Source organism: Schistocerca piceifrons, chromosome 7 (genome assembly GCF_021461385.2).
Source record: "Schistocerca piceifrons isolate TAMUIC-IGC-003096 chromosome 7, iqSchPice1.1, whole genome shotgun sequence".
Taxonomy (NCBI): domain Eukaryota; kingdom Metazoa; phylum Arthropoda; class Insecta; order Orthoptera; family Acrididae; genus Schistocerca; species Schistocerca piceifrons.
The window spans coordinates 367,730,562-367,745,684 of NC_060144.1; positions in this window are offsets into that span (position 1 = coordinate 367,730,562).

Genomic DNA, 15,123 nt, shown 5'->3' on the forward strand with positions numbered 1-15,123 from the left:
ATTTAGTCCACTCTGAGTGTAGTCTTGGTGTCATTCAGTGTCTCTTGAATCTATATCTCTTTCATTATTGATAATACTTCTTCAGGTCTATGTGAGGAAACAAGCCTTTAATTACATCAGTATCACAATCTGCCAGGAGGTAGCTCCCTTCATGAGGTATTTTCATTATTTTGTATGGACCTGTATATAAATATTGCCATTTCTTATTCAGTCTTTCCCTGGTTGATGATTCTGGGTGATTTCTCAATAAAATTTCTTCCCCTACATCATATGTGACTCCTTTCTTCACGTTTTTATCAAACCGGGTTTTTCTCAATTGTGCTTGATGCTTCAGGTTTTCGTAGACCTTCTTCATCATATCTTCTTTCTTGATAGTCTTTTGTTCTATCGCAGGTAATTTATTCATCCATTCTGGCACAATACTTTCACCAAATACTATTTGGCTAGGTGAATAACCTGTCGATAAGTGCGGTAAGTCATTATACACGTTCTCAAATTCATAAATCCAATCGATCCATTTATAATGTTGTTTGGGTATGTATGTCCGTAAAAATCGGTTCTGCTGGCAAACCCAATTAGTTTGATGGTACTGAATTGCCCATCTGGAAAAAGAGTGGCACCCAATCCTGTTTCAGAAGCATCCGCAGCAATATAAAAATCTTGATCAAGTCTCTGATGATGTAACAGTGGAGCATTAGTCAAAGCATTGCCAATGTTATCAAAAGCTTGCGTGCATTCGGTATTCGATTCCCACATGACATTTTTTCTTAACAGCCATAACAGACAGTCTTGGCTTCCTAACTGATTGGGTAAAAATCGTCGAAAAAAAGAAACTAAGCCGATAAACGACTTTAATTCCGTTCTATTCTTTGGATAAGCACATCTGTTAATTGCATCCATCTTTTTAGGATTTTGTTTTATCCCTTCAGGAGTAATTATATGTCCAAGAAATTTCAATTGATTATGAGTAAACTTGGATTTGCTCAAATTTACAGTAACTCCATATTCCAAAAATTTCGCAAAAACTCTTCTTAATAAGTCCAAATGTTCGTCCCAAGTTTCAGAAGCAATTAGCAAATCAACCACATATATAGCAACTTCATTCAAAAGGTCTCTGCCCAGTATGGTATCTAATGCCGATATGAAAACACCACCGCTTATTTTCAAGCCAAATGGCATGACGGTAAACTGGTAACTTCGGCCAAGAAAAACGAATGCAGTATATTTTCGAGATTCTTTCGATATTCTAGTTTGCCAATACGAACTACGCATATCCAAAGAAGTTAAGAAGCGGTCACCATAAAACTTTTGTACTAACTCTTCTAGGTTCTCCGGTCGCGTTTGTACACGTATAATGATCTTATTGATCTCTCTGGCATCCAACACCAATCTGATGTCACCATTGGGTTTAATTACCGCCACAAGAGGGTTACAATATTCGGAATCTGAGGGCTCAATAATACCCCATTCTAACATTTTATTGATTTCCTTTCTATTTCTTTCTTTGTCCATGGGATAGAATAGGAAGTACGACAAAAGGGTTTATGCGCGTACGTCTTTAAATGGTATTCAAAGTCTTTTATTACACCCGGACGTTTACTAAAAATCGACTGATATGCTTCCAACAAGTAGTACAATTCGTCCCTTTGGATAACAGATAAATATTCTGATTCTAACACCTTTTCCTGCAGTTACATTTTATCCATCATTTCTGCAGAACATTCAATAAGGCAGATATCATACACATTTTCATCATCAATACTGACATATTTTACCATTAGATTCATACACAGTTGATTTGGAATTACTCGGCCCTTTCTCATGGTGGCTGTCAAAACATTACCATTAGAATTAAATATACATTCACCTTTCTCTAAATTAATGATTGCACCTGTCTCACATAAAAAACCCAAACTCCAGGTACATGGTACTGTCATTTTAGGAACAACCAGGAACGTACTTTCTATTTGAGCCCCCCGTATTGTAACGTCGACACGTTCACAACTCTTTGCATTTTTGCGCCGAACGAGCCAGACACGGTACATCCTGTGATAGGAAAAGTGGGCATTTTTACCCCTCGGCTTATCTGTTTTAAACAGTCCAGCGTCATGACACTAATAGTCGCTCCAGTATCAATTAATATTTCAGCATCAACATTATTTATACTTGTTGGAATCATTGCCTGTAAAATTTGTCCGCATTTATTAGAAACTTCAGGTTTTTCTTCACTTAATTCATTCCTTATATCCTGATCGTTACCGTACCTTAATACTCCCAGTTGAAATTGATGCCGACCTTCCTTCTCCTTTCCAGTCATTCTAGGAAAGCATTTGGTGACTGGTATTAGTTTAATCTATCTCGCTGAGTCATCAGTGGGGCTTCATGAACTTCCACAATCCGTACAGTATGATCTGAGTAATGGTATTCACCCCGCCGCACATTGGAGGGTCCTTCGCCCATTGGTATAACTCCTTGTGCTGGATGAGGACTCGAGGCATTTGTTCCATCCTCCCGATGAACATTATGCTTCGAATTATCTTCCCAAGGTCGAATACAATTGGGTTCATCACTTGGGTACCTGTTGTTGTTGTTGTTGTTGTTGTTGTGGTCTTCAGTCCTGAGACTGGTTTGATGCAGCTCTCCATGCTACTCTATCCTGTGCAATCTTCTTCATCTCCCAGTACCTACTGCAGCCTACATCCTTCTGAATCTGCTTAGTGTATTCATCTCGTGGTCTAACTCTACGATTTTTACCCTCCACACTGCCCTCCAATGCTAAATTTGTGACCCCTTGATGCCTCAAAACATGTCCTACCAACTGATCCCTTCTTCTAGTCAAGTTGTGCCACAAACTTCTCTTCTCCCCAATCCTATTCAGTACCTCCTCATTAGTTACGTGATCTACCCACCTTATCTTCAGCATTCTTCTGTAGCACCACATTTCGAAAGCTTCTATTCTCTTCTTGTCCAAACTAGTTATCGTCCATGTTTCACTTCCATACATGGCTACACTCCATACAAATACTTTCAGAAACGACTTCCTGACACTTAAATCTATACTCGATGTTAACAAATTTCTCTTCTTCAGAAACGATTTCCTTGCCATTGCCAGTCTACATTTTATATCCTCTCTACTTCGACCATCATCAGTTATTTTACTCCCTAAATAGCAAAACTCCTTTACTACTTTAAGTGTCTCATTTCCTAATCTAATCCCCTCAGCATCACCCGATTTAATTTGACTACATTCCATCTTCCTCGTTTTGCTTTTGTTGATGTTCATCTTATAGCCTCCTTTCAAGACACTGTCCATTCCGTTCAACTGCTCTTCCAAGTCCTTTGCTGTCTCTGACAGAATTACAATGTCGTCGGCGAACCTCAAAGTTTTTACTTCTTCTCCATGAATTTTAATACCTACTCCGAATTTTTCTTTTGTTTCCTTTACTGCTTGCTCAATATACAGATTGAATAACATCGGGGAGAGGCTACAACCCTGTCTCACTCCTTTCCCAACCACTGCTTCCCTTTCATGTCCCTCGACTCTTATAACTGCCATCTGCTTTCTGTACAAATTGTAAATAGCCTTTCGCTCCCTGTATTTTACCCCTGCCACCTTCAGAATTTGAAAGAGAGTATTCCAATTCACATTGTCAAAAGCTTTCTCTAAGTCTACAAATGCTAGAAACGTAGGTTTGCCTTTTCTTAATCTTTCTTCTAAGATAAGTCGTAAGGTTAGTATTGCCTCACGTGTTCCAACATTTCTACGGAATCCAAACTGATCTTCCCCGAGGTCCGCTTCTACCAGTTTTTCCATTCGTCTGTAAAGAATTCGCGTTAGTATTTTACAGCTGTGACTTATTAAACTGATAGTTCGGTAATTTTCACATTTGTCAACACCTGCTTTCTTTGGGATTGGAATTATTATATTCTTCTTGAAGTCTGAGGGTATTTCGCCTGTTTCATACATCTTGCTCACCATATGGTAGAGTTTTGTCATGACTGGCTCTCCCAAGGCCATCAGTAGTTCTAATGGAATGTTGTCTACTCCAGGGGCCTTGTTTCGACTCAGGTCTTTCAGTGCTCTGTCAAACTCTTCACGCAGTATCTTATCTCCCATGTCGTCTTCGTCTACATCCTCTTCCATTTCCATAATATTGTCCTCAAGTACATCGCCCTTGTATAAACCCTCTATATACTCCTTCCACCTTTCTGCCTTCCCTTCTTTGCTTAGAACTGGGTTGCCATCTGAGCTCTTGATATTCATACAAGTGGTTCTCTTCTCTCCAAAGGTCTCTTTAATTTTCCTGTAGGCAGTATCTATCTTACCCCTAGTGAGACAAGCCTCTATATCCTTACATTTGTCGTCTAGCCATCCCTGCTTAGCCATTTTGCACTTCCTGTCGATCTCATTTTTGAGACGTTTGTATTCCTTTTTGCCTGCTTCATTCACTGCACTTTTATATTTTCTCCTTTCATCAGTTAAATTCAATATTTCTTCTGTTACCCAAGGATTTCTATTAGCCCTCGCCTTTTTACCTACGTGATCGTCTGCTGCCTTCACTACTTCATCCCTCAGAGCTACCCATTCTTCTTCTACTGTATTTCTTTCCCCCATTCCTGTCAATTGTTCCCTTATGCTCTCCCTGAAACTCTCTACAACCTCTGGTTCTTTCAGCTTATCCAGGTCCCATCTCCTTAAATTCCCACCTTTTTGCAGTTTCTTCAGTTTCAATCTGCAGTTCATAACCAATAGATTGTGGTCAGAATCCACATCTGCCCCTGGAAATGTCTTACAATTTAAAACCTGGTTCCTAAATCTCTGTCTTACCATTATATAATCTATCTGATACCTTTTAGTATCTCCAGGATTCTTCCAGGTATACAACCTTCTTTTATGATTCTTGAACCAAGTGTTAGCTATGATTAAGTTATGCTCTGTGCAAAATTCTACAAGGCGGCTTCCTCTTCCATTTCTTCCCCCCAATCCATATTCACCTACTATGTTTCCTTCTCTCCCTTTTCCTACTGACGAATTCCAGTCACCCATGACTATTAAATTTTCGTCTCCCTTCACCACGCGAATAATTTCTTTTATCTCGTCATACATTTCTTCAATTTCTTCATCATCTGCAGAGCTAGTTGGCATATAAACTTGTACTACTGTAGTAGGCATGGGCTTTGTGTCTATCTTCGCCACAATAATGCGTTCACTATGCTGCTTGTAGTAGGTAACCCGCACTCCTATTTTTTTATTCATTATGAAACCTACTCCTGCATTACCCCTATTTGATTTTGTATTTATAACCCTGTATTCACCTGACCAAAAGTCTTGTTCCTCCTGCCACCGAACTTCACTAATTCCCACTACATCTAACTTTAACCTATCCATTTCCCTTTTTAAATTTTCTAACCTACCTGCCCGATTAAGGGATCTGACATTCCACGCTCCGATCCGTAGAACGCCAGTTTTCTCTCTCCTGATAATGACGTCCCCTTGAGTAGTCCCCGCCCGGAGATCCGAATGGGGGACTATTTTACCTCCGGAATATTTTACCCAAGAGGACGCCATCATCATTTAATCATACAGTAAAGCTGCATGTCCTCAGGAAAAATTACGGCTGTAGTTTCCCCTTGCTTTCAGCCGTTCGCAGTACCAGCACAGCAAGGCCGTTTTGGTTAATGTTACAAGGCCAGATCATTCAATCATCCAGACTGTTGCCCCTGCAACTACTGAAAAGGCTGCTGCCCTCTTCAGGAACCACATGTTTGTCTGGCCTCTCAACAGATACCCCTCCATTGTGGTTGCACCTACGGTACGGCCATCTGTATCGCTGAGGCACGCAAGCCTCCCCACCGACGGCAAGGTCCATGGTTCATGGGGGGGGGGGGGGGGTACCTGTTACTCTTATTAATATCACTACTATGCACATTCGCGTGACCATATCGATGTTTACCTCTAGCATCTCTTCTATATTTATTATAATCATTGTTTTTGTTATAACCATAGGACTAAGATTGTCCACGCTCCTGTGATGCGGGTTTGACCTGGTTTTCGGTATTATTATTACTATTATCATAAGTTAAATTATTATTATAATTATTCGTATTACTATGAATGTGAGTCGACGACATTTGATTACTACTCATTTGTCTTGCGTCTTCCATAATCGTATCTATAGAGTCAATCACCGACAAGAATTGTTCTACGTCGTGGTCAGGAACATTTATTAACTTTTCACGTATATTTATGGCAACCTTCCCTTGTGAGCAATCGGATCACTCCAATAACGTGTCTTATTTATGTTCATTTCAAAATATTGCCTTAAAGTACTCCTTTTACTGTTAAAATACTCAGGCTGATAAACCTCTTTTCTTAATTTCTCTTGTTTACTCGACGACCAGTATTTAGTCAAAAAAAGTTGTTCAAATTCAGCGCAAGTATGGCAACTTTCACTTACTTCGGCAGCCCATAATGCGGCTTCTCCGGTAATTTTGAAGACTATAAGTTGAAGTCGGTCGTGTTCAGACCAGCTACGTGGAAATATTCTTTTGAAATTATTGATAAAGATTTTCGGATGCAGGTTGTTCTTTTTAGTGGAGAATGTTGGGAATTGTCTACTTTTAAAAATGCTATTCTCCACCTTTAAAGAAGACAAACATACTCGCTGACCAAAAGAATCATCATCTTTACCAACCGAATCATCAACTTCCCAATACAAATTTTCACCACAATTGTACTTCGTATTATCACATGTTCGGTTGTTTTTCGTCCTATTCTGTGAACGTTTGTTCTCAGTCAACAAATTTTGTGATGACTTGCGTTCTAACTCCGCCGATTTATGATTGGTTTCCTTTTGCCATTTAGGGAACTCAGCAACTATTTTGTCTTTTTATTTTCTGAACTTCGCTAGTGAAAAGCTTAATTAATTCATCATTTCTACTTAGGTGCTCATTGATATTTTCATTTGGCTGGGATCCAATAGTAGTCTTAACCTTGTCTACAATTTCATTTCCTTTTATTTCTATCCATTCAGATAGATCTTCGTCAAGTCTTTTATTCTGAACTACCAAATACTTGTCAATCCCCTTACGAGTATCGGACTCAATCTCGACTATTTCTTCGAAAGCCTTTCTATCTGTGCGCTAGCATTGAAACTGCTACTTTCACACATAACCATCCTATTGGACAAGCCATCATAACTCTTCGAAATTACCTCATATTTCTTTTCTACGTCACGAAGTTTTCCCATTAAATTATTATGTTGCCTTTCTAGGGTGTTAGAAAACTCTACATCTAGTTCTCCAAATTTCGCATTTAATTGAGTCTCCCAGTCCGCCTTTAATTCTTTCTTAGTATTTTCCAGTTTATGATCAAAGGTGTTCAGTTTGCTCTCCAAAGAATCCATTTTACCTTCTAATGAACCAAATTTGGCCTCAAATTTTTCATTTAACTTTTGATTGTCCTCTTTTAATTCCTTATTACCTTTTTCTAGTGAACCAAGTCTTCCATTCATTACACCCATTTGAGTATTTATTGATACCAGCATATCAAACATTATTTGATTAATAATTCCATTTTGAGGATCAACTTGCTGATCTACTTCCGAAACCTCAAAATCTTTATGTTCTCCCACGCTGCTTACCTTACTTATCATTGTATTTGAGTCTCCTAACTACTCTAAATCAATAACTGTATTATTATCTGTACATGTCTCCTGTCCCACATTGAGCTCATGGGATGCATTATCCATATCCTCCTCACTTTCCTCTCTCTCTCTACTCATTACTCTAATCAACTGCACATTATCATGTATTCTTTAGGTTCGTTTTGACATGATTATTCACTACCAAGACATACATTATTTTCACTATGTTTTTATATATATTCATCTACCAAAATCACAAGTCTCAACTTCCTTTTTTTATAATTATATTGTTATTTTAATCATACCTGGTCGTATCGCTCATTTTTAGCGATTATTGAAGAATGCCTCTCTCATTGGACAGATTCACTGGCTGCTACAATATTTTCCAACTCTAGGGTTCGTGAATCCGTATGACACTCGACTCGATGCAGCAATCCTCCTCGATCGAGCCGCATGTAGTGGCGCCACCTCTGTCGTATCTTCCTTCGTCGTCGGCGTTGTCGTTGTTGCCGTGAGACACCGTTATACCAAGTGGAAAGGGGCGTCGATCTTAGAGAATGAGATATGGTAACCTTAAGTCATTGACAACACACAACGGTCACGGTAGCACCTCATTCCAGAAGAGCTGCAGTAGTTAGGATCTACGAACTACCCCCTCTTGACAAGGTCCCCAAAACTTAACTCGTAACGAGAGCCCTTCGAAGCAAATTGTCATAACGATCGTATGTAAAGGCTTCGTACAACGATAAGAAATGTTACAGTTTATGGAATAATGACAGATACGACCAAACTGTCTTGTTTCTTCTGTTTTATTTAACGTAACTTTGTTCACAGTTTTATTTCGCATTCACCACTCATTCACACTCTGATGTGGAGTATATGCGAGTGCCTGAACCCTAACTCCCAAGTTCCATTGAAACCCTTTGATGAACAGTTTTCGTTGCTCGACACCAACAGTCAATGATAATGATACAGTTTTTCTCCTTTTCGTAAATTGGAGACCGCTCTCCGCGATATAATTAAAAAAAAAAAAAAAAAAAAAAAAGGGTCTCAATACCGCGTCCCTCGTGAGATGCGTATAGATTTATCCCGGGATTGACCGCCCTGTAGGTGTACTCAATTTCATGACCACACGTCGCTATCCGCGATTTCGTGTAACTAAATGTCCTTTTGTTACTCTGATTGTATACCGTAGTTATTTAAAACTCGCCCCTATATTTTTTCACTACTCACAATTAGCACTTCTTTACTTGTTTATTTCTAAGAATAAAGGAAAAAAATGATGCCGTATCATCGGCTTCGTCGATATAAAGCAAAACACCTCAATATGCCCAATTTTACCTCTTCCTATAGGATCGGCTACCTTACTCATCCTCCCCCCATGAACCATGGACCTTGCCATTGGTGGGGAGGCTTGCGTGCCTCAGCGATACAGATAGCCGTACCGTAGGTGCAACCACAACGGAGGTGTATCTGTTGAGAGGCCAGACAAACGTGTGGTTTCTGAAGAGGGGCAGCAGCCTTTTCAGTAGTTGCAAGGGCAACAGTCTGGATGATTGACTGATATGGCCTTGTAACAATAACCAAAACAGCCTTGCTGTGCTGGTACTGCGAACGGCTGAAAGCAAGGGGAAACTACGGCCGTAATTTTTCCCGAGGGCATGCAGCTTTACTGTATGATTAAATGATGATGGCGTCCTCTTGGGTAAAATATTCCGGAGGTAAAATAGTCCCCCATTCGGATCTCCGGGCGGGGACTACTCAACAGGACGTCGTTATCAGGAAAAAGAAAATGCGTTCTATGGATCGGAGCGTGGAATGTCAGATCCCTTAATCGGGCAGGTAGGTTAGAAAATTTAAACAGGGAAATGGATAGGTTAAAGTTAGATATAGTGGAAATTAGTGAAGTTCGGTGGCAGGAGGAACAAGACTTCTGGTCAGGTCACTACAGGGTTATAAACACAAAATCGAATAGGGGTAATGCAGGAGTAGGTTTAATAATGAATAGGAAAATAGGAATGCGGGTATGTTACTACAAACAGCATAGTGAACGCATTATTGTGGCCAAGATAGATACGAAGTCCACACCTACTACAGTAGTACAAGTTTATATGCCAACTAGCTCTGCAGATGACGAAGAAATTGAAGAAATGTTCTTTTAAAACAATTAGTACATGACGGCAATCGTTTCGGTACCCAAACCGGTTTGATCGGCTCGAGAGTGATGGAGGACGTTGTTGGTTAATGGTACGGCCACCCGCCTGTACTGTTGCGAAGTCCAAATCGCGACTAGTGTGGCCATTGGCTACTTGGTCGGATGTGTTTGCATTAACGGCTGCTATGTCGATCCACCACTTTGAAGTTTTGTCTGATGACGGATCTCTGAGTTGAAGTGCCTCATGCTGGAAATCCCTGTCTGGGGTACCCCAGATCATCACGTTCCTAATCATTTCTTCTGCATACGACTCCTTACCTTTAGGGGTAACAGAATGACATTTTCGCCCTAAACCTTGCAACTCTGCAGCCCATTCTTTATGAGTCTGGTTTGGCAGATTTTTTACACTGGTAAAATGCTACCTGGGAGGAAATAACATGGGTATGCTGCTGGTAATATTTAGTCAGCAACGAACGAATATTTGAAAAGGTGAGCTCTCAAGGCTTCGATAAGGAGGCGAGTTTGCACAGTAGCCGATAAATCTCAGGTTTTAACCATGACAAAAACAAAGATTTCATGAGGCTGTCGTCAGTTGCCTTGAATGCGTGGAAATAGCCCAGTAACCTTGATTCGTAGGCTTCTCAATCCTAAAAAGCCTCATCAAAGGAAGGAAAAGCCGTCACTTGCTGTGTTGCTTGCGTCACTGTAAACTTTGAAGAAGTGGTTGGAGGGTGTTCAGTAGCAGCTTCTGGTTCTCGTCCTGCTGATGAAAAAGTTGCGTGAGTAGAGCTTTCAGTGTAGATGGTTGCTGGCTCGTTGCCATTTTATTGTGTTATAACTAGGGATAACACAAAAAACACAGTACATCCAATTATCTGCTGCACAAAGTACAGTTCCTTCAATAAATATAACACATCAACAGAAGTCAGTAGACAGGGTAGAGGATACTAAGTTTTTAGGCATACACATAGATGAGAATCTTAATTGGAAAATCCATATTTTCGATCTTTTAAAGCGACTAGGTTCAGCAACTTTTGCAATCAGAATAATTGCCAATTTTGAGGATATAGAAATTAGTAAGCTAACATACTTTGCATACTTTCACTCTCTGATGTCACATGGAATAATATTTTGGGGTAACTCAACATTTAGACAAAAAGTATTCACTACTCGAAAGAAAGTGGTTAGAATAATGTGTGGGGTTCATAGTCGCACATCTTGTAGGCATCTTTTTAAAAGCTTGGGAATTCTTACAACAGCCTCACAGTTCATTTACTCACTAATGAAATTTGTTCTCAACAACATGGATCAGTTAAAAAACAACAGTGACTTTCATGATTATAATACCAGAAAAAAGAAAGACTTGCACTATCCTCTATTCAACCTATCTTTGGCTCAGAAAGGGGTAAAATATGCTGCTATAAAAATTTTCGATAAATTACCAGATGAAATAAAATGTCTGACAGACAGCAGTAATAGCTTCAAAAAACAAATTGAAATCATATCTCCTTGACAACTCCTTCTACACCACAGATGAATTCTTGAATAGGAATAAATAACTCTATAAATATAGTATATGTATTTTGTGCCATTTAATGGAATGGGGTAAATAATAGAAATATTAATCCTTAACTCTGTATTGTACTATATATATAGCCCATATATTAAAAAATCTTGTTTCATATGTGCATTTCTTGTGCGCTTGACACGTTCCACATCATAACGGCTACCGTACCGTGCGATTGATCAATGGAACACGCAACCAACTAACTAACATATAGCACCGTTCTATGCTTCTACTGACACAACTCCGAGACAAATAATTCTGTTGCCAAGCGCCGAGTTGTAGATGAACACTTTGTGGAAAATTATATAAATTAATGGTCGTTATACCAATTTTCCAGGAAGTGCAAGCGAAATGCAGAATTTGAGCGGAAATCACAAGTCCGTTGACATAATAAGCCTAGTGAACATTGGAGTCCGAGTTCCAGTATAGCACCGTGATTCTAAGTCCAGAGTGCAGCCGAATCAAAATCGAACACCAGATCTCCCACTGCGTAGCACTTGCGAGTTGTGAAGTAGAACATAGCATGATGAGAACTGGCACGTAGACTTCAGTAGCGGTGTTAAATAAGGCTGCCGATGGCTGGGGTCACTGTATATTCTGGGCGGCCGAACGCTGCGTGCATGGTTGGCCAATCTCTGTGTTTTGAAGAGCGCGCGCGCGTGCGCACGAAGGCGGCCTGCGGTGTTAGCAGCGGGCCGCGCACGGGGAGTTGCGGCCAATAATGCATTTCTCGGCCGCGCGTAATGGATCGCGCCACTGCTCTGTGCGATTTAATAGTGGTGGGTGTTGTGTCTAGACAAGACAGCCTAGACACAATGAGAGGAAGCCGAAAGGCACGCGCTAAGCTAAAGCAGGATGGCGTGAGGTCTGAAACAGGATACGTAATGAAGACTATAAAGAAAAGTACGTAGCTTCTGTAATACTTAACTTTAATCCATCCTTGGTACATCTGGAGATTGTGGCGATACAAGTGAGACTCTTTAGATACATGCAATGTTACTAATGGCTGCTTGCTAGGTCGTAGCCATTGACTTAGCTGAAGGCTATTCTAACTATCTGCTCGGCAAAGGAGCGAGGCTTCGTCAGCGTGTATCGCTAGCTACGTCGTCCGTACAACTGGGGCGAGTGCTAGTCCGTATCTCGAGACCTGCCTTGTGGTGGCGCTCGGTCTGCGATCACACAGTGGCGACACGCGGGTCCGACATGTACTAATGGACCGCGGCCGATTTAAAGCTACCACCTAGCAAGTGTGGTGTCTGGCGGTGACACCACAGTGGGTACCACTATTACAGTAATAAATAATCTTCATCGGAACTGGAGCAATTATCAAAGAGAAATGTTTTCAGTTTAGTTTCAAATTTTACTTCGCTGTGAGTCAGGCATTTTATATCAGTGGGTACGTGATCAAATGGTTCAAATGGCTCTGAGCACTATGGGGCGTAACTGCTGAGGTCATCAGTCACCTAGAACTTAGAACTACTTAAACCTAACTAGCCTAGGGACATCACACACATCCATGCCCGAAGCAGGATTCGAACCTGCGACCGTAGCGGCCGCGCGGTTCCAGGCTGTAACGCCTAGAAACGCTCGGCCAGTCCGTCCGGCGGTACGTGATCAAAACTTACGTTGCAGCATCGTGAACGCCTGTTTCTTCTACAGACAACCATAATGTGGCGTAATGAATGTCATTTTTTTTTTCTTCTGGTATTGTCATTATGTACGTAACTGTTCCTATTGAAGTGCTGTGGATTATTTACAACAAACTTCATGACGGAATATCTATAACGTGAAACAGATAGATTCCTAGTGACACGTCGAGCACAAGGCAGGCACGACGAAAAGAGTGTTCACATACATTTTCAGCCAAAGCCTTCTTCAGAAAGGAAGCACAGCACACATACACATTCATAGCCGGCCGAAGTGGCCGTGCAGTTAAAGGCGCTGCAGTCTGGAACCGCAAGACCGCTACGGTCTCGGGTTCGAATCCTGCCTCGGGCATGGATGTTTGTGATGTCCTTAGGTTAGTTAGTTTTAACTAGTTCTAAGTTCTAAGGGACTAATGACCTCAGCAGTTGAGTCCCATAGTGCTCAGAGCCATTTGAACCATGCACATTCATATAATCATCCACACGAAACTCACGCACACACGACAGCTGTCTCTGGCTGTTCTAGCCAGAACCGTTTTAAAGGGATTGGAAATGTGAACAATGAATGATAATTATCGGCGAGAGGCATTTAGGGCATCAGATGCTGCCGCAGCCATCAGCGCAGCTACGTAGCCGTTGTGTTGTGCAGGTACGAGACCATTGATACAGTGTGGCTCGGATGTCTGAGCGTTTGCGATTTGGAAGTCGCCGACCGCTGTGGCCGAGGGGTTCTAGGCGCTTCAGTCCGGAACCGCGCTGCTGCTACGGTCGCAGGTTCGAATCCTGCCTCGGACATGGATGTGTGTGATGTCCTTAGGTTAGTTAGGTTTAAGTAGTTCTAAGTCTAGGGGACTGATGACCTCAGATGTTAAAGTCCCATAGTGCTTAGAGCCAGTTTGGAAGGCAATGAAAAACACAGGAAAGAAGAGAAAGAACGGACGCTGAGTAAAGTAAGGTAAATCTAAAGTCAAATGACGGACATAAAACCACTACAATAAAAGTAAACAGTGCAGCAATAATTGATGTATATGAAAGAAAATATTGTTTGAATTGCTCCACTTATGAATAAAGTGTTATTCCTTTAAACCTTAGAGTATGATCAGATCGATTAGTACACCCGTAATCAATGCAAGCTCGCATTTTTGATGAAACAACTACGTCTCCACACAATCAAAATACCCAACACGGTCGAAACTGGACACGGGCACATCAGACTGTTGTCTCAGGGAAATGACACAGCGGTGAACTGTGAGGGTATGAATGCTGTGATCCTAATGTTTTGGGCCAGTTAAGATGGCGGATATGAGCTTCAAGTTTGTGACATAATGACCCTCTCTTCTTTTTTTACCTCCGTGGGCATTACAGACTTACGCTGTATGTTGTTTTGAAGTCAGAGTGAGCATTAGTAGACTACTGTTTACTATTGTTTCTCGCTCATTACTTCTACATGCTTTCGTAATCCATTTAACTCCACTTTTACTGTATTTGTATCAACAGCAGATTAAAATCGAGCTACGAAACCAATGTTTGTTTTTAGATTGGATTAGGTTAGGTTTACTTTCATTCCAATTGATCCATAGTGAGGAGGTCCTCCAGGACGTAGAACATGTTAGAAAAACAATGCCTGACAAATATTTACAACTAAAACAAATAAGCTAATGTACCGCTCCACAAGTCCCAAGTGGAATGATCGTATTTTTTTAATGAACAGTATATGAAAGAGTCATTTTACAAATCCTAATGCACTGAGAAGTTATATTAGTTGGTTTTGCTGAGAAATTCATCAATGGTGTAGAAGGAGTTGGCCACCAACAAATCCTTTAGGCTTCTCTTAAACTGAATTTCATTTGTTGTTAAGCTTTTTATGACTGCTAGCAAGTTATTGAAAATGAGTGTTCCTAAATAATGCACACCTTTTTGTACAAGACTAAGTGACTTTAAATCCTTGTGAAGATTATTCTTATTTCTAGTACTGATTCCATAAATTGAGCTGTTGGTTTGAAAAAGTGATATATTTTAATGACAAATTTCGTTAAAGAATATATATATTGGAAAGCAGTGGTTAGTACCCCTAGTTCCCTAGACAGGCTTCTGCAGGATGTTCTTGAG